At 35.6% G+C, this 25,621-nt stretch overlaps 1 protein-coding gene across 3 annotated transcripts in view; it reads left to right on the top strand.

The window, feature by feature from the left end:
- Window positions 1-25,621, top strand: part of ABCD3 (ATP binding cassette subfamily D member 3) — a 94,573-nt gene that overhangs the window by 5,320 nt on the left and 63,632 nt on the right. The gene's annotated exons all lie outside the window — the stretch shown is intronic.

Below are 25,621 nucleotides of genomic sequence, written 5' to 3'. Positions count from 1 at the left end.
TACCTTTACCCTTTTTAACACTCTATAAATGGTGGGGTACAATTTCCTACCCCAAATATATCTGAGGAGTTTCAAGAAGCTTGTGTTTTTCTTAGTCACACTTTACTTCACTTTTTGGCTTCTCTATTTTTAGATCCTACCTACATCTTGTCTTTTAACCTTGTCTCTTTGGTATCTGCCTTGATTTCTCCGAATCAAGATCCACAAAGCAAGGGTTTCTAGAAGACTTCTGTTGAAAATTTGGGAGTAGTGGTAGGGATTGTATCCCAGCATAGTGAACATCTCAGAATTCTTTTACTTAAGAAATTGCTTGAGACTCACTGTCTTCTCTGCACTTAAAGAGTTCTTCTGTGATGGCCCCTCACCTCTGAAAATGTATGCCTCCTCAAGTCAGGATCCTTGGTCAGGAGTACCTCTCCATTACTGAACTTACCGTTATCTGCAGTGGTGCTGAATTGCCCCGACTAACAGATAAGAGCCTCTTGAGCTTGGCATTCCTGCATCCCCTCACTTGTCTCTAGCTGCACCTTCCAAACCAGCACCACTCCGAGGGATATTGACAACAGCAAACAAGTTCCTTGAGGCTGGGGCTGGGATTTGGGTTGTGTTTGGGAGCCTTATTATTGATTATGTCAGGAGCATTCCTCTGAAGTGACAGGTCTCCTGTGCCATTCTGGGTTTTGCCCTTCTGGAGGTGCTCTTTTGTCTGATGGTAGCCTTTCTTATCCTCTTCGCCATATGAAGGAGCAGTCTCTTTTTTTCTCCCGTGCCTCATCGGCCTTCTGTGTTCCTTTTCCTGTATCTCCTAGGCAGTCTGGGGAAAGTGGTTGGCTCAGGGTTTGTCAGAGGAAAGACAAATACTGTATTAATAAGAAAAAGAAGGGGGGGCAGGGAAATTGCTTGAACATTCCCACTATTGGCAATTTCTTGGCTATTTTCTTTTCCCCTAAGATTCACTGGCTTGGTCCTGGGCCTTTTTTTTTTTAACCATTCAAATGTCCTCACATCTTTAGCTTCTCCTTGCACTCCCTTTTTACCAATCCTTCTATAACTTTCCTGAAAACATCAAATTTATCTTTTTTTTGTGAGTTATGCTCCTTTAAAATCCAACTCTGAAAAGGAATGGTTTCACTCTTTTCAGTTTCACAGGTCCATAGAGTGGTTTGCAGACTATAAGCATGAGTCATTACAGGGACTGGAGCTGCTTGAGATCCTTAGGATGAACCTTGGATATATGGGTTGGCTTCATTTGGATCCCTAGAATAAAAGATGGTGCTTAAGTAACCATAGGTGAAAGAAGCATTACAGGATTTACAGCAAAAGCAACTGTGTACTGAATTCAACTGTGGCAGATCAGGCCCAGAGCAATGTTCTGAGAACTATGTAGCTGTCTATGGTCTGCTGAGAGATCTGGGTGAAAGTTGTTTAATTAATTACACTTACTAGTTTTTTGGTTCACTAACATCCTTGGGCAGATATTCTGTTTGAGGGCTTTTGCATTTGCTATTCTCCTCCTGCCTGGAATGTTCTGTCGCTGGTACCACATTGCTTATTCCTTCCCCCTTCAGTTTTATCAGACACGTTAGTGAGCACGTTGCCATTCAGCTTAAAATAGCATCCTCAGTACACACATTGTCTACCTTCATGGCTTTATTTTTTTTCTTAGCACTTACCATTATCAAAAGCACTTTTTATTTTACATATTATTTATTACATGTCTGTGCTGTCAGGATGTAAACACCATGAGGGTAGGAAATTTTATTTTGTTCATTGTTACAGCTCTAGTGGCTAGAACTATGGCTGGCATACAGTAGGCATTCAGAAAATATTTGTTGATTAACTCTGTCTCTGAGATGCCCATTTCTTAGGGCTGTGGTTACTGCTGTTTTAAATAACACCTTTTTCTTGCTACAGATATAAATTTTGTCTCAACTATATTATGAGTTTTTTAGGAGCTGGACTCCTTTTGCCTCTTATTTCCATAGGTAAAACAAATCTCAGAAACTTATAAAAATTATATTAGTACCATTTATAACCTACTTGTGACAGTTAACAAGAAAGTGAAAATATTAAAGATAATTACAAAATCAAAGCTATTCATAATGCCATAACAATAATAAACTGTTGTATTTTTGTTATATGCATTTTTTACATAGTTATAATTTTTTTTGTTGTTGTTTTGAAGATGGAATCTTGCTTTGTTCCCAGGCTGGACCCTGAACTCCTGGTTTCAAATGATCCTCCCATCTCAGCCTCCCAAGTAACAGGGACTATAAGCATGCATCATCACACCTGATGATTCTGTAATTACGTGTTTTGCTATTTTCATTTGAGGTGTACATCTTTTTTTTTTTTTTTTTTTAAAGAGAGAGTGATAGAGGGAGAGAGAGAGAGAGAGAGAGAATTTTTCAATATTTATTTTTTAGTTATCGGCGGACACAACATCGTTGTTTGTATGTGGTGCTGAGGATCGAACCCGGGCCGCACGCATGCCAGACGAGCGCACTACCGCTTGAGCCACATCCCCAGCCCCACATCTTTCTTATAGTTCTTTTAAAGAATGCATAAATATTTCTGTGGTTTAATAATGATTTTTTTTACCCTTAAATATTGGGCCTTTAGATTGTTTCTGGAATTTTTATAAGTAGTACTGTGTATTTTTGTGAGTGAACATTTCCATCTCTGTTGAATATTTCCTTGGAATAAATTGCCAGAAATAGGATTAATAAATGGAAGCTTATGAACTTCTTTAGTGTTTGTGGAAAAAGTGTGAATGTTCTAGAGGTGCATAGGTTGACGACATACTACTTTTAAAGAGTTGTGTCACTTTGCAATACTGTGACTGAGTTCTAATATAATTACTCATTGTAAGGGAATATTTATTTTTTTTCTGCTTTAGAGGTGCAAAATAATGTTGAAAGATTCTTTTAATTTGCATATATTTATATATTTGAAAGAACAATTTTTTTTAATGTAGCAGCTTAATTTTGATTATGAAGGTAGCTTAATGTAGTAGAAAACATGGTCTTTGGAGTCAGGTATGGGTTCAGAGTTTTAAGAAACCATTTGCTTTATCTGTCCACAACCTGGACACATAGTTTCTCTTAACAAGTGGCCTTGGTCAATTAACTCAACATCTTTGAGCCTTAGTAAAATGGGGATAATAGTATTCACATAATTCAACAGTTGAGTGAGGATTAAACAAGAAAATGTTTTAACCCAATGCTCAATAAATAAAAATAACTCTCATAGGCTGTTGCTGTGCTTGCTAAAGGAAAATGAAGAAGACAACGAAATATCCCATTTAGCTACTCAAAAATTATTGGGGCTGGAGTTGTGGCTCAGTGGAAGAGTGCTTGTCTCGTATGGGTGAGGCACTGGATTCGATTCTCAGCACCACATATAAATAAATAAAATAAAGGTCCAACACTAAAAATATTAAAAAAAAATTATTGAACTTTCCTAAAAGTTTCCTCACATGTGTCTATGGAAATTTCCCTAAAGAAGCCATTTTCAATTGATAGAATCATTTACTTTTGGAGTTGGAAAGTGTTTAAGTTAGTTTTATGTGACACAGTTTCAGGTATTCAGTAATTTTTCAGTTGCTGCTTCTCTAATATGATACTCTATTTCTCCACCTTGTAAAGAGGTGTTCCTAAATTTCATATTCACTGGCACAAAATAGAACAAAGTTATGACCTGCTTTGTAGATCTTAAGCTTTTGTTAAAAAAGCATGAGATGACATTCATTTTTATACCAGCCAAATATTTTTCACATTTAGTTTATATAATGGTTCTACTTCCTTTTCCTTCCTCAACTTGTGCTTATTTATTTAGTTTATTTTAAACCTGAGTGCAGGCCTTACATTTAAACCTTTTTTGAGCATTTTACTTCTTTCCTTTAGAACTTTTTTGATCCTGGATTTTTTTTTATTTTTTTGGTACTGGGGATTGAACCCAGGTGCACTTAACCACTGAGCCACATCCTCAGCCTTTTTTTATATTTTATTTAGAGACAGGATCTTGATGAGTTACTTAGAGCCTGTGTAGGTTGCTGAGGCTGGCTTTGATCTCAAGCCTCAAGCCTCAGCCATCTAAGCCGCTGGGATTACAGGTGTGCGCCACCACACCTGACTGATCCTGCATATTAGCCATTCTTTCTGTATATTTTCCCAATACATTAAAGAGAAATCGGACCAGACTAAGGGTAAAGCCATCTAATTATACCATTCTAACCTTCCTATTAATTGACATGCATTAATTGGCTCGCATATTTATCTTTCCAGCACTTCTGTTAGCACTTCTATTGGCATTCTGACAATATTCATAACCTGATCTGTATTAGGCCAAAGTCCTCTTTTGGGGTGTTTCTGAAGCTACTAATTGGGAAGGGACTTTTCTGATCATGGTGTCGTGAAGATGAGGTCCTAGAATTCTTTACGCCATTGGTCTCTTTCGTGGAAAAGGCAGAGAACCCCTGATTTGGTTTACATCATGTTGTATCATAGTAAACAAAGTTTACAGAGTTTCCATATTCCTTTCGAGAAGAGAATGGGCTTAGTTTGATATGACATTTTCGTGAACTCTTTTCTTGCTCGTAGAATTTACCTCTTCCTTTTAAGTAGTCATACCACTCTGTCAATTTAGATAAATTGTATTTTCCCCAAAGGATCAATATCATGGTCATGCATGACCTGATGAATACCATTAACTTCTAGTCTGTTGCAATAGAATATAAACTGGAATTAGGAGGAAGAAAGGGTCTTTTACATTTACTTTGAAGTGATGTATACCAGATTAAATGCAATTTAATGGTATTCCTCCATTCTTTTAGTGAGATTTTTATGGAACATTAGAGTTGTTTACATTGGCATGTGTAGTATTTCTATTAAAAAATTAGGCATTGTGGGCTGGGGCTGTAGCTCAGCGGAAGAGTGCTTGCCTAGCATGTGTGAGGTACTGGGTTTGATTCTCAGAACCACATAAAATAAATGAAATAAAGGTCCATCAACAACTAAAAATTATTAAAAAACATTAGGTAGCTTTACTTAAGAACAGTTGTGAGGGGCTGGGGTTGTGGCTGAGTGGTAGAGTGCTTGCCTAGCATGTGTGGAGGCACTGGGTTCCGCACCACGTATAAACGAATAGTTCATCAATAACTAATAATAATTAAAAAAGAACAATTGTGATGAGTACAGTGGCACATATTTAAAATCCTAGCAACTTGGGAGGCTGAGGCAGGAAAATTAAAAGTTTGAGGTTAGCCTCAGCAATTTACAGAGACCCCGTCTCAAAATAAAAAAGAATGTGGATATCGTTCAATGGTAAAGCATCTTTGGGTTCAATTGATAGAACCAAAGGAAGAAAAGACCTGTAGCATTCTTGTACAATAAAATCACTTTTGTTGTAGGCATCTCTGTTAAGAATAGAGTCTTTATTAAGCATGTAGACAGAATGTTTTGGCTAACTGATGGTTGTGTTCTTTTAAGTGGGAACTGTAGTATGCATTAAAATGGTTTAAAACCTTCTTAAGAACAACTTGTGAATGTGCTTAAAAGATGTTTTTTTTTCTTTAAATCTGCATTTCTTAACCTTTCCCTAGAATAGCAGTCCCTGAGTGTATGTAATTTAATAAAGTATAAAATTGAAAATAAAGCTGATCAAAGCACAGTTATAGGTATTTTGATATCTGTTAATAGATTAACAGTCTTACCACTATACTAGGACCATAATAATAAACATAAAAGTGAATTGAATGGTTTACTTAATGCTTAAATTATTTTGACTTCTTAATATATATCTCAGCATTAAAAATAAATATACCATGTAGAATGGGGCAGCTTCTAGGTAAAAGTTTAGCCAGCATGTGTTTATATGTCTACTTTATGTCATTATTTTAAAGATATATATTTAACTTAAACCTATGAAGCAACCTGGACACATAGTTTCTCTTAACAAGTAAAGAGGCAATGATTTTATGAGTTTAGTGAATTCCACAAAACTTGTGAACTTTTTAAAAATTACTTTCAATGCTTCATAGTTTTAAATATTAGACATTTTTGCTGATAAAGTGTGATATACACTCTAGAAGATATGATTTAGAAAAAGGGAGAAAAAAACACCCATCATTTATCATGATTACTGTCACATTTCATTGATTCTAAGATAGTCTTTTCCCCCATATTTTAGTACTTTTTTCACATTTTAACTTCTGAAATGAGCATGTAACTTAAAACTGTTGCTTTTTAGCTTTGATTAAAATAGTATTAGCATACTGTTGCATTTCCCTTTTATCATGCATGCTTTTATCATCTTTATAAAAATACCGCATATCAAACTCAAACTTCTCACTCTAATTCAGTGTTATTGCAGTTCTTCAGTTTCTCTTGGAGGTGAGCTTAGGAGAAAAGAAGAAATCAAGGTTGAATACTATAGTTTCCTCCTTCCAGAAGTAGGACTGGAGGAACTAGCCTGGCCTGAGAACAGTAGGTGGAATAAAGAACTAATCAAAGAAAGGAACCTAGTCATCATACCACTCAGTCAGTTGAATGCCCACGGTATGTGAAATGCTGGGTTTTGAGTTATTTGGTATAGAGATTTGATTGAGAGGTCTTTCTTCTCAATCAAATCTTAACTAATTGGACACTGAATTTCTAGGTGTTAAGGACCCAGTGAATATGAACAAGTCTCTTTTCAAAATGGATCTTACAGTGGGAGAAAGCAGAACCTTTTTTATGCTAGTTTTGTATTTCAGCATTTGGGAAGATTAAAATTTAAATCAAGAAAAAACATTAAAAATCATTAAATGAAATCAGACAAGATTTTATTCTCTTGAGAAACAGAAGGAGAGAGTTCTGTGTTTGAACACTTTAATACTATTTTTCTCATTAAATTCTCAGCAACCCCTCCCCCCGCCCCCATCTCTTGATGATGTGTTAAGGTATTGTTCTCTATTTATTTATCAATAGTTATATGGCATTAGAAAATTAGATTTAAGGTATTTTTGAACTGTAGGAATTATTTCACTTTTTTCTACCTCAGTAATACCTAAGATGTTTTAGTAAGGCGATGGGGGAGGGGAAAGCAAAGTGTGAGACTTAATAGTTCATAAGGATTCCACTTTTTATTTTAATATCAAATATTTCCAGTTTAACTATTGATAAATAGATACAATTCTGCTTGTATTTTATTCCTTCAACAAAATAGCTATTTCTCCCACCCTCAGAGGAGACATTAATGTGGAAAGAAATAGAACATTTATTCAGTACATTCTATTTAATGCTGTATGTCAGTAGGCTGGGCATTGAGATGCCAAACTGAGTGATCTTAGTAATAGAAAATTTGTACAGCCAAAGTATGACTAGTTGTGGGAACTCTGTTTTATGGGAGAGAGTATGGAGATGGGAATGTTTAATTCAAATGCAAATTTCACATTTGAGCCCTGATCTTTTGGGGATATGGAGTGTCTTGCTAAGGGGGCATTCCAGATAGGAAAAACAGCTTGAGCAAAGACATGGAATTATTGACTTGAAAAGAAAGGTCTATGGATTATGCCACAGATATAGAAAACTGCATAAAATTTACACAGACATATATAACTGAATGGATTCTTTTTATAAATAAAGCACCTTTGTAACCACCATTTGATCAAGAAATGGATCTCTGCGGCCATTCTAGAAGTCTTTCAGGTGACCCTTTTCCAATCACAGCTTCTTTCCTTTCACCTAAAAGTAACTGCTATTCTGACTTCTATACTAATTTCATTTCCTTAAATTTTATAACCTAAATGTGCATTGCTGAACAATATAATTTAGTTGTGTCTGTGGTTTTTTTAAGTCTCTGAAAGTATACATCACCCTACTATCCATCTTTTCCCCTTTTTTCTTACAGTTTGTTTGTTGAAACAGCAGATATTTTGACCTATACAGATTCTGAATTATGCTGATTGCATAATGTTTTATCCTTTGTATTTTGTGCAAATTGATAGTTGGATCTAAAACCTTGATCAGACTGAAGTTTTGTTTGTCTAGGTTGTTATGAACAGGAATACTTTGTAGGCCCAGGTGTGGTTACTTGGTCAAGAAGTGTATAGTGTATGATTGTTTCTCTTTTGTGATTTTAACAGCCATAGATGGTTTATGTGTACATAATTGACTTATTAGTAAGGCTTATAAGATGATATATTGAATTCTGTTATTCATTTATAAGGTGGAATACTTCCATAATAAGAAACTTTTACTTTTCTATTCTCTGGTTACCCATTGGTACAATTCAGTTAAGAAAAGCAGGATAGGCAGTTGCTTTTTTTTTTAATGTATTTTTTTTAGTTGTCAGTGAACCTTTATTTTATTTATTTATATGTGGTGCTGAGAACTGAACCCAGTGCTTCACATATGCTAGGCAAGTGTTCTAGCACTGAGTTACAACCCAGCCCAGATAGTTGCTTATTTATTAACCAATTTTCAGAATAATATGTTAGATTCCTGTTATTGTCTGAAGGTGATCAGTGAGTTCAAGAACCACTGATTTAATTATTTGTGCATCTGTTCATTATGGTTATTATCTTTATTCATGTTCAGTGAGAGTCTCTTTAAAGTTGGTTCCTTAGTCCTGTTGTCATGGCCTCAGTGGTCTTTGATAGTAACTTCCTTCCTGCCTGTAATAGTATGGTTTAAGCTCCTGTTAGATATATTCTGATCAGACCTAAAATCACCTCTTTTCCAAGAAGAGTTTGGTTCTTTTTAATGGGAAATGGTATTTCAAGATCACAACTGAAACTTGGGTATGTTTGTTGAGATTGTTGGCCATTGTGTCTAGGCCTTTCTTAAAAACAAATAGAATATTGTATAACTTCCAGTCTGTATATAGGATTTGAAGATTTTAAATTACTGTTTTCTGTATCTGTGTCACAGTAGAGTGGGGAGTTGAAGCTACAAATCTTGGTTCTTGTGTTTCAGCAAAAGAATATTAGAAGTCAAATACAAAAAGCCAAGCAAGAGAACTTTATATTATGAGTGAAAATAAAGTTAGACTCCAGCAAAAACCCTCTGGAAATAGAGAGCTGGTATCTTCAAATAAAGTTAGACTCCAGCAAAGAACTCTTCGGAGAGCAGGTCATCAAGTGGAAACAGTGTTGTTTCCAAATTTATTACTGTTTTTGTTTTTTTTTGTGGCAGGGCTGGGGTGGGGTACTGGGTATTGAACTCAGTGGCACTTGGCCACTGACCCACATTTCCAGACCTATTTTTTAAAAAATATTTTTTAGTTGTTGATGGACCTTTTTTTGTATATGTCCTGAGACTCGAAACCAGTGTCTCACGCTGCTAGACAAGCGCTCTACCACTGAGCCACAACCCCAGCCCCTTCCAGACCTATTTTGTATTTTATTTAGAGACAGGGTCTCACTGAGTTGCTTAGCACCTTGCTTTTGCTTAGGCTGGCTTTGAACTTGAGATCCTACTACTGCCTTAGCCTCCTGAGCAGCTGGGATTATAGGCATGTGCCACCACATCAGGCTTTGTTGCTGTTTTATGGTTGCCTTGAGACCTGGGAACCACCTTCTGTACTTGACCCCAGTCAGTTATTCAACTCCTCCTTCATATTGGGCAGTAGAGCTTTTGACCCTAGTTGGTTCTTTCCAGAACTGTAATGATGGCCATTCTATTCAAAGGGTTTTACCTACAAGTTGATGTGGGTACTGGGATCAATGACTGGGCAAAATTCATCTTAGTGTGCCTGTATTGTTAATGATATTTCCTTCTGAAATACATTGAGAAACTTAGGTCCATAAATTCTAACTTTACAATAACCTCAGTAGACCCTGCAAGAAGTTAGCTCCATTGATCTTTCTTTCTTGACCTATTTCTTAATTGACTCCCTCTATTTCCATGTGTTTATTCTCAGGGTTAGTACACCTGTTGTTGTTCTACAAGTTACTTGATTGTTCACTAAAGGCAGTTTCAAAGAAACCCTCTGACCCAGCTGTAGTGTTGGTTCATATTTCACTGCTCATCACTAACTGCTGCCAAACATTTGTATCTCCTTTTTTCTATACCATTAATCCTGATTATTAAGAATATAGGGGATGGTCAAATTAGAATATCACAGGGATACTCAGTTGCTTTATCACATTTTCTACACATAACACTCTCCAGGTAGTATTTCAGATATATCAATATGATTTCTGAAAAGTATTTTTTTTAAACAAAATACATGCTCTTCAAATTCTTCATGTTTTTATGGTTGTATTATATTTACATCATCAGAGCATATTCTCTACCTTTTAACTCTTATTTAGTCTTGGTTCTACAAGTAAATAAATATTTAATGCTCCTTACCTCTCCTTATCACAGTGGCTCTGTAGTCATTCCTTTTGTCCAAGATCATTCTTTTTTTTTTTTTTTTATGGACAACATTCACTCATGGACAATATTCATGAATGCTTTCATATTTAAAACAGTTTATGGTTCTTATATTTGACTATTTGATAATTCAGCTAGACTTAAAATTCTTTGGTTCATGTTTTTTCTTCTTGACTATTCGAATGTGTTACTCCATTGTTTTCTGACATTAAGTTCTGCTCACAAAGTTTGGTGGTGACCTATTTGCGTTCCCCTTTGTGTGACTTATTCTTTTGGGAACGCAAACGTTGTTTTCACATATTAAAACTTATAAATGCTTTCCCTTCTCTCTCCGTTTCTCTCCCCCCATTCGTCTTTGTTTACTGTAGTCTTTTCCTCATGCTCTTTCTTCCTGTTCTGTTCTTATTTGCTCTCTTTATATCAAAGAAGACATTTGGCATTTGTTTTTTAGGGCTTGGCTAGCTTCACTTAGCATAATCTGCTCTAATGCCATCCATTTCCCTGCAAATTCTATGATTTTGTCATTTCTTAGTGCGGCATAATACTCCATTGTGTATAGATGCCACATTTTTTTTTATCCATTCATCTATTGAAGGGCATCTAGGTTGGTTCCACAGTCTAGCTATTGTGAATTGTGCCGCTATAATCATTGATGTGGCAGTATCCCTATAGTGCGCTCTTTTAAGGTCCTCAGGGAATAGTCCAAGAAGGGAAATAGCTGGGTCAAATTGTGGATCCATTCCCAGCTTTCCCAGGAATCTCCATACTGCTTTCCAAATTGGCCTCACCAATTTGCAGTCCCACCAGCAGTGTACATGTGTACCCTTTTCCCCACATCCTCGCCAACACTTATTGTTGTTTGACTTCATAATGGCTGCCAATCTTACTGGAGTGAGATGGTATCTTAGGGTGGTTTTGATTTGCATTTCTCTGATTGCTAGAGATGGTGAGCATTTTTTCATGTACTTGTTGATTGATTGTATGTCCTCCTCTGAAAAGTGTCTGTTCAGGTCCTTGGCCCATTTGGGTTTTTTTTTTGTTTTTTTTTTTTTTAATTTTTTCCATATATTTCTTTTTTTTTTTTTTATACAGGTATTTATTTAATACACACTACACTACAGTTTACTTTTATTTTTTTATTTTCTTTTTCTTTTTTTTATTATTTTTTATTGGTTGTTCACAACATTACAAAGCTCTTGACATATCATATTTCATACATTAGATTGAAGTGGGTTATGAACTCCCAATTTTTACTCCAAATGCAGATTGCAGAATCACGTCGGTTACACATCTACAATTTTACATAATGCCCTATTAGTAACTGTTGTATTCTGCTGCCTTTCCTATCCTCTACTATCCCCCCTCCCCTCCCCTCCCATCTTCTCTCTCTACCCCATCTACTGTAATTCATTTCTCTCCTTGTTTATTTTCCCATTCCCCTCACAACCTCTTATATGTAATTTTGTATAGCAGTGAGGGTCTCCCTTCATTTCCATGCAGTTTCCCTTTTCTCTCCCTTTCCCTCCCATCTCATGTCTCTGTTTAATGTTAATCTTTTCTTCCTGCTCTTCCTCCCTGCTCTGTTCATAGTTGCTCTCATTATATCAAAGAAGACATTTGGTATTTTTTTTTTAGGGATTGGCTAGCTTCACTAAGCATAATCTGCTCTAGTCTTGGCCCATTTGTTGATTGGGTTGTTATCTTATTGTTTAATTTTTTGAGTTCTTTGTATATTCTGGATATTAGGGCTCTATCTGAGGTGTGAGGGGTAAAAATTTGTTCCCAGGATGTAGGCTCTCTATTTACCTCTTTTATTGTTTCTCTTGCTGAGAAAAAACTTTTTAGTTTAAGTAAGTCCCATTTGTTGATTCTTGTTATTAACTCTTGGGCTATGGGCGTCCTATTAAGGAATTTGGAGCCCGACCCCACAATATGTAGATCGTAGCCAACTTTTTCTTCTGTGAGACGCAGTGTCTCTGATTTGATATCTAGCTCCTTGATCCATTTTGAGTTAACTTTTGTGCATGGCGAGAGAAAGGGATTCAGTTTCATTTTGTTGCATATGGATTTCCAATTTTCCCAGCACCATTTGTTGAAGATGCTATCCTTCCTCCATTGCATGTTTTTAGCCCCTTTATCAAATATAAGATAGTTGTAACTTTGTGGATTAGTCTCTGTGTCCTCTATTCTGTACCATTGGTCCACCTGCCTGTTTTGGTACCAGTACCATGCTGTTCTTGTTATTGTTGCTTTGTAGTACAGTTTGAACTCTGGTATCGCTATACCTCCAGATTCACACTTCCTGCTTAGAATTGCTTTTGCTATTCTGGGTCTTTTATTTTTCCACATGAATTTCATGATTGCTTTATCTATTTCTACAAGAAACGCCGTTGGGATTTTGATTGGCATCGCATTAAACCTGTAGAGAACTTTGGGTAATATCGCCATTTTGATGATGTTAGTTCTGCCTATCCATGAACAGGGTACATTTTTCCATCTTCTGAGATCTTCTTCTCTCGCTCTCTTTAGGGTTCTGTAGTTTTCATTGTATAAATCTTTCACCTCTTTTGTTAGGTTGATTCCCAAGTATCTTATTTTCTTTGAGGATATTGTGAATGGAGTGGTTTTCCTTATTTCCATTTCAGAGGTTTTGTTGCTGATATACAGGAATGCCTTTGATTTATGCGTGTTGATTTTATAACCTGCCACTTAGCTGAATTCATTTATTAACTCTAGCAGCTTCTTTGTAGACCCTTTTGGGTCTGTTAAGTATATTATCATGTCATCCGCAAATAGCGATAATTTAATTTCTTCTTTTCCTATTTTTATGCCTTTAATTTCTTTTGTCTGTCTCATTGCTCTGCCTAGTACTTCGAGAACTAAATTGAATAGAAGTGGTGATAGAGGGCATCCCTGTCTTGTTCCAGATTTTAGAGGGAATGCCTTCAGTTTTTCTCCGTTTAGGATGATGCTAGCCTGAGGTTTAGCATATATAGCTTTTACAACATTGAGGTAAGTTCCTGTTATCCCTAGTTTTTCTAGTGTTTTGAACATAAAGGGATGCTGTACTTTGTCAAATGCTTTTTCTGCATCTATCGAGATGATCATATGGTTCTTGTCTTTAAGTCTATTGATGTGGTGAATAGCATTTATTGATTTCCGTATATTGGACCAGCCTTGCATCCCAGGGATGAATCCTACTTGATCATGGTGCACAAGTTTTTTGATATGTTTTTGTATTCGATTCGCCAGAATTTTATTGAGAATTTTTGCATTCAAGTTCATTATAGATATTGGTCTGTAGTTTTCTTTCTTTGAAGTGTCTTTGTCTGGTTTTGGGATCAGAGTGATGTTGGCCTCATAGAATGAATTTGGAAGAGCTCCTTCTTTTTCTATTTCTTGAAATAGCTTGAAAAGTATTGGTATTAATTCTTCTTTGAAGGTTTTGTAGAACTCCGCTGTATACCCATCCTGTCCAGGGCTTTTCTTGGTTGGTAGTCTTTTGATGGCTTCTTCTATTTCTTCCTTTGTTATTGGTCTGTTTAAATTGTGTGTCTTCCTGTCTCAATCTGGGCAGATCATATGTCTTAAGAAATTTATCGATATCTTCACTATCTTCTATTTTATTGGAATATAGGGTTTCAAAATACTTTCTAATTATCTTCTGTATTTCTGTAGTGTCTGTTGTGATATTGCCTTTTTCATCCCGTGTGTTGGTAATTTGAGTTCTCTCTCTTTTTCTCTTCGTTAGCATGGCTAAGGGCCTATCTTATTTATTTTTTCAAAGAACCAACTTTTAGTTTTATCAATTTTTTCAATGGTTTCTTTGTTTCAATTTCGTTGATTTCTGCTCTAATTTTAATTATTTCTTGTCTTCTACTACATTTGCTGTTGTTTTGCTCTTCCTTTTCTAGGTTTTTGAGGTGTAGTGAGTTCATTTATTTGTTGTTTTTTTTCTTTTTTCGAGGAAAGAACTCCAAGAAATGAATTTCCCTCTTAAAACTGCTTTCATTGTGTCCCATAGATTCCGGTATGTTGTGTCTGTATTATCATTTGTCTCTAAGAATTTTTTCATCTCCTCCTTTATGTCTTCTGTAACCCATTGATCATTCAGTAACATATTGTTCATATTCCATGTAATGTAGGATTTTTCCTTCCTTCTTTTATCATTGGTTTCCAATTTCATTCCATTATGATCAGATATGGTGCATGGTATTATCTCCACGCCTTTATATTTACTAAGAGTTGCCTTATGGCATAATATATGGTCTATCTTTGAGTAGAATCCATGTGCTGCTGAGAAGAACGTGTATCCACTTGATGATGGTTGATATATTCTATATATGTCGGTTAAGTCTAGGTTATTGATTGTGCTGTTGCTATAGTTTCTTTATTCAGTTTTTGTCTAGAGGATCTGTCTAATGGCGAGAGCGGTGTGTTGAAGTCACCCATAATTATTGTGTTGTGGTCTATTTGACTCTTGAACTTGAGGAGAGTTTGTTTTATGAACGTTGCAGCTCCATTGTTTGGTGCATACAAATTGATAATTGTTATGTCTTGTTGGTGGATGGTTCCTTTTAACAGTATATAGTGTCCTTGTTTATCCTTCTTGATTAACTTAGGTTTGAAGTTGATTTTATTCGATATGAGTATGGCCACTCCTGCTTGCTTCTGAGGGCCATGTGAGTGGTATGATTTTTCCCAACCTTTTACCTTCAGCCTGTGTATGTCTTTTCCTATCATATGAGTCTCCTGAAGGCAGCATATTGTTGGATTTGTTTTTTTGATCCAGGTTACTAGCCTATGTCTCTTGATTGGTGAGTTCAGGCCATTAACATTTAAGATTAGAGTTGAGATATGATTTGTACTTCCAGTCATGCTTCTTTATTTATTTATTTTAGTTTGGCCAGTTTTACTTTTTGGTTATTTTCCTTCCCCTTTACTGAGATACCTCCTGCTGTTAGTTTTGGGCACATTTTTCAATTCCTCTTCTTGTAGTATTTTGCTCAAAATGCTTTGCAGTGCTGGTTTTCTTGCTGCGAATTCTTTTAGCTTGTTTATCGTGAAAGATTTTAATTTCATTGTCAAATCTGAAGCTTAATTTTGCTGGATACAGTATTCTTGGTTGGAATCCATTATTTTTCAGCGTTTGAAATACATTGTTCCAGGATCTTCTCACTTTCAAAGTCTGTGATGAGAAATCAGTCGTTAACCTAATTGGTTTACCCCTGAATGTAATCTGCCTCTTTTCTCTCGTAGCTTTTAATATTCTCTCCTTGTTCTGTACGTTGGCTATCTTCATAATTATATGTCTTGGTGTTGGTCTATTATGGTTTTGGATGTTTGGGGTCCTGTAGGCTTCCAGGATTTGGCAATCCATTCCATCTTTCATCTCTGGGACGTTTTCTAGAATTATTTCATTTAATATGCTGTCCATTCCTTTGGTTTGAATCTCTGTGCTTTCTTCTATCCCGATGACTGTCAAATTTGGTTTTTTTATGACATCCCATATCTCTTGAATAGATTGCTCATGGGATTTAAGCATCTTTTCTGTGTTGACTATATTCTTTTCAAGTTGATAAACCTTGTCTTTATTATCTGGTGTTCTGACTTCTACTTGATCAAGTCTATTTGTAATATTCTTGTTTGAGTTTTTAATTTGGTTTATAGTTTCCTGCAATTCTAGGATTATTGTTTGATTTTTTTTAAGATCTCTATCTCCTGGTAGAGCTCGTTCTTTGCCATTTGAATTTGTTTGTTTAATTCATTTTCAAAATATACTTTTATTGCTTGGAATTGCTGTCTCATGTCTTCCCTAATATTCCTTTCCATTCGAGTTAGGTATGCCTTGAGTTCTTTCCCTATCCCTGCTTCTGATGTTTCTATGTCCTCCTGTAGAATTAAGTTGTCCTGCATTGTTTGTACTCCTTTTTTCCCTTGTTTTCTCATGTTGTCCACGTTACTTTCTAGCTCTATTTGATTGCCGTGTTTCTGCTCTCTTCTATAGATTTGTTTTGGTTCTGTATTACTCTGTTGTCTCTCCTTTGTGTTGTTAAACTATGCCTGTTAACGTGGATTCCGCTGGGAAGGAATTCCGATGGCAGAGCTCCAGTGACGTCACTTCTCTGCTATGACGGGCCCCAGGCTCCTTGCCGGGGTGTCCTAATGGGGGTGTGTGACTGTACTGTCTCTGTTTGGTTTCAGCTCCCGGTCGCGGCAGGCGGGCGGTCTCCAGCCGCCCAGTATCACAGGCAGCGGGCGGGTGATTGGTCGCCGGCAGGGGGGTGGACTCTAGCCGCCCAGTCGCGCGGGCAGCGGGCCGGCTGTCGCCGGTGGGCGGGCGATCTCTAGCTACCCAGTCGCGCGGTCGGTAGCCGGCGGGCGGGCATTCTGCTGCCACCCAGTTACGCAGGCAGTGGGTGAACTGTCGTCCGCGGGCCTGCGGTTTCCAGCCGCCCAGTTGTGAGGGCCTGGCCTCTAGTTCCCTGGTTTCTCCTTCTAGTCTTGGTTTCTCCTGCTAGACCAGATTTCCCCTGAGTGATGGCTCTCGGCAGTTCAAACTGTACTCTGGGCCTGCCGTTTGTTGGGTGTGGAGGTTGGCTATTGGGAACCCCTGCACTCTATTGTTTTGTTTCCGTTGTGGGGGATAGAACTGTACCACTTCCTTCCCCCTCTGAAATCCCGTACTCAGCCCAGGGGTCAGTGCGGGCTCATCCGGCAGGATTCCATAGAATCGCAGCCACTTTTCTCCCTGCTTGCTAATTAATCACTTCTCTGCCGCGCCCCGCCGTCTGTAGCCGCCGGGCAGGCTGCGCGAATCAGTCAGCCCGGATCTCTGGTCGCACAGTTGGCTATTGGGATCCCCAGCACTCTATCGTTTTGATTTTTTTCTGCTTGCCCCTCCCCCAGCGCTGGCTAGACAGGTTTCATTTTGGCTGCTGATGGGAGGGCGAGTTGAAGGTCAGGTGTCTCTAGTTTTCCCCTAGTCTTTATGCGGGCTCACTCTGATACTCCCTCCCCCGGAAAGCCTAGGAGAGATTTTATGCGAATTCCCCGATGTATGGGGGATGAGCTGAGTGACACACACCTGTTTTATTGTTGCAATCTGTCGGAGAGTGGCGGTGGATACTTCAGCTCTCCAAGATGGTGGCCGCTGATTGCCTTGGTGGGGTTTCCGTTGTGGGGGATAGGACTGTACCGCTTCCTTCCCCGTCTGAAATCCCGTACTCAGCCCAGGGGTCAGTGCGGGCTCAGCCGGCGGGATTCCACCGAGTCACAGCCACTTTTCTCCCTGCTTGCTAATTAATCGCTTCTCTGTGGCGCCCCGCTGTCTGTTCAAATCCTTTTTATTGCAGGTGAGTTTTTTCAAATTGTAGTTTTATTTTTTGTTTCCTTTTTAAAAATAATTATGAGGGAACTTTAACAAATCAGATGACCTTTGTTTGTCATTTATGTTTATCACTTTTCTCAAATGGTTTGTTTTCTGTTTAAATATATAAAATTGTATGTATATAATTTGTGTATTATTTTCAAGTTTTATCTGTTAATTTGTTCTGTATTTCTTATAGTTTCATATTCAATTTTTAAATTATCTTTTCAAATTTCTCATTATCACATTTGTAAGTTTTGCAAATTGTTTTCTTTACTAGTTTATATTCTGCATTGTTAACTTAATTTTTTTAGTTTGAGATCATAATTTATAGTTTTTATCTCCTATAGGAAAGTCTTTCTGACATCTTTTCATTTTATGTAGGAATACACTTATGTTTTTTAATCTTTGAAATAACGATGTAAAAGATTTAACTTTGAGCCTATTTTGTTGCTTATTTTCTGAATCTGAAGTTAATTCTTCACCTTTTAAAATGAGAAGTATAATTTTTCTAATTGTGCTCTAGAGCTCCCTCTTTTGTTGCTTTCCTGTAATGGTTGAAAATATGGTAGTTTACTGTCAGATTTCCAGGCTGTTTCTTTCCTTCATTTAGTTCTCAGTCAGCTTGCGCTGGATCTGTTTCCCTCAGTTTCTCTTTAAGGTGAGGCTTTATTCTGAAAGGAAGCTGTAGGGAAGTTCAAACTTTCCCTTCAATATTTGAGTATGATGGAACAAACTGACAATAGACTGTTTTTTCATAACAGTTTGTTAATGTGCTCAAGCACCAAACAAAATATGAGAACTCAAAGAAAGGCTAGATGGTTGAGACTTAAATACACTCTTCATAGGAGAGAGGAAAGTAGGGGGCTGTGGGCAATTTTAAGGGGAATAAATGATTTTTAGGGGAGGAATAAATAGACAGTGGCTTGGGACAAAGTTCTTGGCTTGAGGGATAGTGTCTGATTTACAGTTTCTTCCTGTGATAATCTTCCTTGGTTAATGAAACTTCAGTAAGAAAATTTGAAGACAGTTGTGTTATTCTTTGGCAGATTCAATCTTTAGGTAGAAAAGGTATCTTTTCTTTCTCAGCATTGGGTGCTTTTTAGTGCTTTCAATTTGAAATCCAAAGTGGCATGTTTGGGTTATTGTTTTCTGAACCCCAAAGGAGTTGTAGTTGTTTAATTTTGAGTATTAAGGTTTCCAGGCTGTTTTACCCATTCCAACCTTACCTTGAGCTCATTGAACCCCCATGCTATTTATTGGAATGTGCAGAACTCCTTCCACTTTCACTGTTCTTCTTAAATTGGCCATTTGAATTTTCTAGTGAGTTATTTTAGTGATTTTGGATACCCTGTTAATTCTCTCTACTGTTTTTTTTTACACAGATACTGCTATCATTCAGGTCTTGTAGCTGTTAGCATTTTGGTACCTCATATTTATATTTTGGGTCTTGTAGGAACACTTAATCATTTTAAAAATTTTGTGGTATATGTTGTCCATGGATTTTTGGGTTTGCTATTCTATTTGTTCAGTCTGGGTTTTTTTGGGAGGTGGGAAATGGATTCAGGGAGATTTAAAATCATCCCATTCATCTCAAATCATTGGAAAAAGATACACTTTTTAATAAACACTGATGAGACAAACTGGTAAGCTACTGGAAATAAGAATAACCATATACAAGAATAAATATACCATATGTAAGAATAAATCCATTAAAGCTACGCCAGTGCCAGATTAAAAGTGGGTAAATTCCTCTGTAACCTAGATACATAGGAAATCTTTCAAAGTGTGACTCAAAAATTCAAATACAATAAAAGAAGATAGTGATTATTTGACTTCATAAAATTAAAAACTTCATGTGTGGCAAAACCCCACCAAAGTGTCAAAAGATAAATGGCAATGTAAAATCTATCTTTAGTGTATATCACAGATAAAGGGATAATACACAAAAATGACTCATATGTATGATTGACTTCACTCAAAATGAGAAATGCAAATTAAATCTATACTAAGAGACTGCTTCACATTTACATTGGGAGAAATTGAAAAATGTTATAATATACTTTATTTGTGAGGCAATGGAGAAACACATTTTTTACACTTTTATACTGCTGGTGCTAAAACAAAAGCACATTCTTTTTGGAGGGGAATTTGGCTGTAGGTAACAAAACTACTGTGCATTTCCCTATTGACTCAGCAGTCTCATGGAAGATACAGCTGTGACAGTATGCATAATATTATTATTAGAGCCTTGCTTGTAATTGTAAACTGTTTGAGAAAGTCTAAATGCCCATAAAATCTGGTTGACAAACTGGTTCTTACACATAGTGGAGTTTTGAGTAGCTAAAAAAATGAAGATGCTTTCTGTGGACAGATAAGAATGATTGTCAGGAAGTAAAGCAAATTACTAAAGACTGTGATATGTTACTTTTTATGTAAGAAAGAATAAAAATCAAATGTATATATATTTGCTCATTTTGTGCAAAAAGAAACAGGATAGATAAATCAGAAAGTGATAAAATTTGTTATTTACAGGGCATGAATGGGAGCACAGTGGAAAGAAAGGGTGTTGATTGAATAGGGTGGGACATACTATTGGGACCATTGGAGAAATTTGAATAAAATCTATAGATTATAGTGTTGCATCAATGTTAATTTCACAGTTTTGATAATTGTACTGTGGTTATGTGAGAGAAAGTCTTTGTTTTTAGAAAATAGACACTGATGTATTTAAATATTTAATTTTAAATCTTTCAGAAAAAATTTGTATATGTGTATGGAGAGAGAATGAATAATAAAACAAATGTGGTAAAATATTAATTGGGAAATGTAGTTGAAAAGTATATGAGAAATCTTTGTAATAGTCTAGCATTTTTTAGTAAGTTTATAATCACAATTAAAAGCTTTAAAGAAATTGCCTTTGTTACAAATATAAGTTTGGGACGCTCCTTTTCCCCTCACATGCATAAATATGTACAGCAGAGCAAACTGATTTTTAAAAGAACATTATTAAAAAGGTAAAAGATAATATCCATATACATTTGTCCATTTCTTAAGAGTCAGTGCAACCTTTGGATCACTGGAGTTCCGGGCTTATAGGGTTATCTTCACCACCAGAATCTGTAGCTTAATTCTTCCACTTCACACCAAGCAATAAAAATTAGTCTACCAAGGGAAAAACTTGCCCATCTGATGCTCCTAGAAGGGTCCCCAAATTTTCCACTTGAGATAATGTTGAGTTTTTATTTCCCACTGGCCCAGGGGTTGTTTTCCCGGATGGAATACTATTATTCCATACCTCTTTATGTGCAAAGATGAATGAAAAATTGTTTTGAACAAAACATGATATTGGGGTATAACCTTTGATATTTAAAATCACTGGTTCATATGTGAGTGAACTTTCAGTGAGAATGCCCCATGGGTGTTCATATTTCCTGATGCCACTGGAGGAAAGAGTATAAATGAATTTGAAGAAGCCAGATAGCACTCTGCTTACAGAACAAACAGTTCCTAGATAAAGCTCATAAGGCTGGGGTGGCATTTCATTCACCAAAGACATTCATCTAATTCTGACCAAAAGCCAGAACTCAGAAATTTACAGACATATCAGCAAGGCCATGAATCCCACACAGCAGGAGGAGCCCTCCTGGCATGCCAGAGACCTTCTTTGCTTCAGATTGCAAACCAAGGTATCATAGAAAACAGAAGCTTTTTAAAAAATATATGGGATCTCACTGTGTGCCCCAGCCTGCTGGCCTCAAACTCCTGGGCTTAAGTGATTGATTCTCCTGCCTTGGCCTTTTGAACAGCTGGGACTACAGGGTACATGCCATTGTGTCTGGTTAAAAGATTAAAAACAAAAACAAAAACCAAGAAAACCTTTACAATTATTGTTAAGAATAATTGTAGGGGCTGGGGCTAGGGCTAGGGCTCAGTGGTAGAGCACCTGCCTCGCACGTGTGAGGCACTGGGTTCGATCCTCAGCACCACATAAAAATAAATAAAGATATTGTGTCCATCTACAACCAAAAGTATTAAATAAAAAAGAATAATTGTAATCCTCTTTATAAGATGTTTAAAGTGACTTTTCTGCCTTTATGGGAATTGGATATTTTGATAAAGAAACAGGTGATCTAGAGGAACCCTATTTCATGAGCATAGTGAATCTTATATACAAACTGTGAAGAAGTTTGCCAGTTATCAACTCTTTTTAAAATTTTTATTTTTTATTGGTGCATTATAATTTCACATAATAGTAGAATTCATTGTTACACATTTGTACACTCACACAATATTACAATATATTTTGGTCTATTTTATTCCCTAATATCTCTTCATTTCCTCCAGTTATCAACTCTTGAATTGTTCTTAATTTGTGTATAATTTTAGAATCAGCATTGTAGGAATTTGGTGGTGATTTTGTCTAATCTATTAATCAATTTCAAATATTTTTATTTCCCCCTTTTTGGATCCTGCTGCAAGTTTATAAAGTACTACTTTTTTTTTTAAAGAAATGCAGCTTTTATTTTACCTGCCTAGTGTCTGTTTTTAAATCATATTATATTTTGCATCTATTTATATTCTTTTATTTTTCTCTCAGTTAATTTTGTTTTTATAATCAGCTGCTTTTTCTAATATATGTATTTAAAGTAATGATCTCTCTGAATTACTGCTTCATTTAGATTCCACAGATTTCTTGATATGTAAATTTTTTCATTTTGTAAGCATACTATTTGATGTATCATTTATTTCAGGATATTTTCAGATTTCTTTGATGCATGAGTTCTCAGAATTATATCTGTTAGCTATTTATTGCTACATAATAAACCAGCCCAAAACTCAGATATTTAAAATAGTTTTTACCTTCAGTTCTGTGACTGAACAGTTCCTCTTTGTTTTTTTCTGGGTTTACTTGTAAGGCAATTGATTTCTTATTTTTATTATTTCACCCCCCCATCCCCCTTCCAGTTAGGAAGTTATTCTCAGAGCTCTTTTTGTCTTTTACTGTTTACCCAACACATTTCAACATGTATTACATACCTTTGAACAGTGTTAACAAATGTTAAACAAGTCTAAACATTAGTGATACTCCGTCATCCTCCCAGGAAATGATTTTAGAACACTACTTTCATTCTGCTTCCCCCCTTATTTATATTTATTTAATACATACTATATTTTATAGGATTTGTCTGGAAATTCCAGTGTCTGGAATCTTTTTGGGTCTGTTTGCCTTCTGTAATTTTTGTTGGTTTCAGATTGTGGTTTCAATCTTGGTGCTTGATTATTTTTTATTGTGGTCTGGACATTTTATTAACAGTTCTTGTCAGGATAAATTTAGAGGCTTATAGTAGCCATACTTTCCTTTTAAGAGCAAAGTTTTCTTGTTTAGGTACATTGTCAGTAAGGGAACAACTTTAAGACCCTTAAGATGCTTTGTAGCATAGCATCTTAATAAACAAAAGCAAAACTCAGATTTCACGTTTCATAGTTTTGTTTCTCAAAGGAGTTATATCATTGTTTTCCCACATCACTATCATGTTAATGCTTTATCATTAACTTAACTTGGAATATCATACCTTTTATCACTTTTCCCATAAATTCTGTTAATTTTTAAATCTCAGTTTAGATTTCACATCATTTCTGGAATACAGTTTTTACTTTTTTTCCCCTCTTGGGTTTACATTAGTTGCTTTTCACTTTGTCTTTAATAGCACCTTGCTTAGATCTAAATACTAATCTGATAGGCTAGTTGTCTGTAAGTACTTTTCTCTAGCTAGATTGTAAACCCCTTGAAGGCAAGTATTATCCTATTCATCTTTGAATCCCTTATTATATATCTGAGTCTGTGATCTATAGTGTTGTGATAAGGCTTGTAGATTTTTTTGCTTTCAAATTTTATATTATAATATTCATTTCCTTAGAAATTCTAAGGAATTTGTCTTTTAAATTTTCTTTAGTAACTATTCCCAAATTGATAAAAGCATTTAACATTTTTTACAATATAAACAGATTAAGTGCTGTGCATTTTGCTTATAAAGTAACAAAGTATTTCAAACATTTTATAATTCAATTTGTACAAAAATTAAATTTTCAAGCTTTGGTTAGTAGAACTAATGCATGTACTGTCATATCCATTTTCCAGAGTTGTTTAAAAAAAACAAAATCTACTAGGTACAAGTGTTTCTTGTACAATCAGAACTATGTGGTAAGAGGGGGGAAATGTTATAATAATTGCTTTTAATTTTCCGGTTTAGATGAGCCTTTTAAATTCTCATTTATATGTTACTGAAGCATAAAATATCTCTTTTGAAAAGCATAAGTTATGTCAAAAATAATTATTATTTTATTCTTAGGAAGTTCATGTATTTTAAGATTAACTTCTATTAATTGCCAAAATACTTTCTAAAAGTCATACTACTGAAGGGAACCATTTCAAGCATTATGATTATTTCTGGGGATAAATCACTTTCAGTTCTCTTAGGAGGATAGTATCTACTACACTATAGTACCTAGAATCAAAGTTTATATTTTATCTAAAACAATTAAATACTAAATATAACCCCAAACATAGTATTTATATAGATTCTTGAATGCATGGAATTACTTTTATTCATATTAAAGTAATATAAAATCTATCTAATATAAAGTATTAGTTTAACCAAATTAACAATCACAAAACAGCAGATATTTTTCTATTAAAATTTTTCAGTTCACTTAGCAATGTTTACTCAAATATATAATATTATGAATTTAAATATTTCATCTTCTATATTTTCTGTTTATGCTCAACTGTACCCTGGTGCTCCTTTTTTTGTGTTGTTGTTGTAGATGAACAGCATGCTTTTATTTTATTTGCTTATTTTTGTATGTGGTGCTAGGGATCAAACCCAGTGTCGTACACATAGTAGACAAGTGCTCTGCCACTGAGCTCTAGCCCCAACCCTCCCTTTTTAACTCTATTTATATTAACATCATAATTCCAAAATGGAAAGATGAGCCATCTCTAAAATTCACTGGAGACTAATATTCTTTCTTGGAAATAATTTATAAAACATTTAAAAGTTTTCTTTAATTATTTTTATTTGGCTTTTTAAAAGTAGATAAGATTTTCATTTTAATTGTAGTAAAATACTTTCAAACTAGTTTAAACAAAGAAAAAACTAAGGAGACTGATAAACAGTCCCTACTTTTGCTTCCAATGCCTCAAGTGCCACATGCATAGTAATATATTACAGAAAAGAACTTTATGTCTTTTAGCAGATTACAAAGGAAATCTAGAAATTTATACAAAGCTAAATTTTATTTCCCTTCTATTCCATTTATTTCCTTGTAGTTTGAACTTGGCTCTGTGTGTTACCCTTCTATAATAACCACTGTGTGACATTTATCAGTTTTCTAAGTGTTCCAATTTCTCATCCCCCCCCACACCTTTTTTTTTTTTTTTAAATTTTTAAAACAGCTTCATAACATGAGAACATTCAACAAATCTTTGTCATTAGATGTGGATATATCCTATACTTTTATCACAAAATTCTCACTTTCCTGAGCTATATTAAACACCTCGCTCATAACAGATGTATGTATAATTGAAGACCTTAAAATGTCATTTAAAAAAATGAATAGAGGGGCTGCGGATGTGGCTCAAGTGGTAACGTGCTCGCCTGGCATGCTCGGGGCACTGGGTTCCATCCTCAGCACCACATAAAGATAAAATAAAGATGTTGTGTCCACTGAAAACTGAAAAATAAATATTAAAAAAGTTATCTCTTCTCTTTCTCTCTCTCTCTTTCAGAAAACCTCTTAGTACTTGCTTCTTAGATATTATAATGTATAGCTTTTGCTTCCTTCAGACTATGAATTGTTTAATCTTCAGAAATGGTTATTACTTTCT

This window comes from Spermophilus citellus (assembly GCF_964194105.1).
Source record: "Spermophilus citellus genome assembly, chromosome: 9".
NCBI classification, from domain to species: domain Eukaryota; kingdom Metazoa; phylum Chordata; class Mammalia; order Rodentia; family Sciuridae; genus Spermophilus; species Spermophilus citellus.
Note: the sequence above shows the minus strand (reverse complement) of the source record. Positions and strands in the feature narration are given on the sequence as shown.